Raw genomic sequence first — 2,099 nt, 5'->3', positions numbered from 1 at the left:
GTTCATGGCGCTGTGGCAGGCTCAGTCCGTGCAGGTTATATTACTGAGAGACCCCCAGTCTTTGCGCTGTATGTTCATGGCGTTGTGGCAGGCTCAGTCCGTGCAGGTTATATTACTGAGAGACCCCCAGTCTTTGCGCTGTATGTTCATGGCGTTGTGGCAGGCTCAGTCCGTGCAGGTTATATTACTGAGAGACCCCCAGTCTTTGCGCTGTATGTTCATGGCGTTGTGGCAGGCTCAGTCCGTGCAGGTTATATTACTGAGAGACCCCCAGTCTTTGCGCTGTATGTTCATGGCGCTGTGGCAGGCTCAGTCCGTGCAGGTTATATTACTGAGAGACCCCCAGTCTTTGCGCTGTATGTTCATGGCGCTGTGGCAGGCTCAGTCCGTGCAGGTTATATTACTGAGAGACCCCCAGTCTTTGCGCTGTATGTTCATGGCGTTGTGGCAGGCTCAGTCCGTGCAGGTTATATTACTGAGAGACCCCCAGTCTTTGCGCTGTATGTTCATGGCGTTGTGGCAGGCTCAGACCGTGCGGGGTATATTACTGAGATCAGCGCTCACATACATTACTGTGCTGCTCCTCACGGTGTCACTGTGAAAGGGTTAATAATAACAGCGGTGAGGGGAGAGGGTATAACCGCGTCTCGGGATACTACAGATCGGGTAACATTGCACCTTACACACAGGGCGAGTATTCCCAGAGGGGGGGGTTACTACAGATCGGGTAACATCGCACCTCACACACAGGCTCACCTCACAGGGCGAGTATTCCCAGAGGGGGGTTATTACAGATCGGGTAACATTGCACCTCACAGGGCGAGTATTCCCAGAGGGGGGTTATTACAGATCGGGTAACATTGCACCTCACAGGGCGAGTATTCCCAGAGGGGGGTTATTACAGATCGGGTAACCTGCACCGTACACACAGGGCGAGTATTCCCAGAGGGGGGTTACTACAGATCGGGTAACATTGCACCTCACAGGGCGAGTATTCCCAGAGGGGGGTTACTACAGATCGGGTAACATTGCACCTCACAGGGCGAGTATTCCCAGAGGGGGGTTATTACAGATCGGGTAACATCGCACCTCACAGTGCGAGTATTCCCAGAGGGGGGTTATTACAGATCGGGTAATATTGCACCTCACAGGGCGAGTATTCCCAGAGGGGGGTTACTACAGATCGGGTAACATTGCACCTCACAGGGCGAGTATTCCCAGAGGGGGGTTACTACAGATCGGGTAACATTGCACCTCACAGGGCGAGTATTCCCAGAGGGGGGGTTATTACAGGGCGAGTATTCCCAGAGGGGGGTTATTACAGGGCGAGTATTCCCAGAGGGGGGTTATTACAGGGTGAGTATTCCCAGAGGGGGGTTATTACAGGGCGAGTATTCCCAGAGGGGGGTTATTTTAGGGCGAGTATTCCCAGAGGGGGGTTATTTTAGGGCGAGTATTCCCAGAGGGGGGTTATTACAGGGCGAGTATTCCCAGAGGGGGGTTATTACAGGGCGAGTATTCCCAGAGGGGGGGTTATTTTTGTACAATTTGTTTTTTTTACTAGTATTTGACGGGTTGGAAATAAGAGACTGAAATGCTGTTTCCCGGCTCCCCGCGTCTCGGAGATCGCCGCGCGGCCAGTCCTGTTACCTGTATCTTCTTTTAGCTCATGTCCCTATGTGAGAGTTTACATTGGAGTTTAACTCCTTAGCTGCCAGTGCGGAGCCACGCGGACCGGGCTCGTGCAGCGAAAGGTTGAGGTACACGTTACTTGGCGCGGGGCATCGTTTGCAATGAATTGTTACATTGTATATTGTGGGAAATAATATTTAAATATGGTATCCATGTGATAATAAAATATTGATGAATAAAGTTTGTGTTTAATTTCAATTCAAAGGTCTTCCTTACATCGGGGCTGAGACCGGAAAATGGCAGGTTTCTGGAGTTTAAACTTTTTATTTCATTCTTAAGTGGCTGAGAGACTTATTTTTTATATTGCATTTCAGTTTATCCCGACGATGGCAGGTGTATTGTATTCTGTGACAGATGTATTGTATTCTGTGACAGGTGTATTGTATTCTGTGACAGATGTATTGTAT

The sequence above is a fragment of the Ascaphus truei genome, chromosome 7 (assembly GCF_040206685.1).
Source record: "Ascaphus truei isolate aAscTru1 chromosome 7, aAscTru1.hap1, whole genome shotgun sequence".
NCBI classification, from domain to species: Eukaryota; Metazoa; Chordata; class Amphibia; order Anura; family Ascaphidae; genus Ascaphus; species Ascaphus truei.
The sequence above is the reverse complement of the archived record's forward strand: the minus strand, read 5'-3'. Positions refer to the sequence as shown.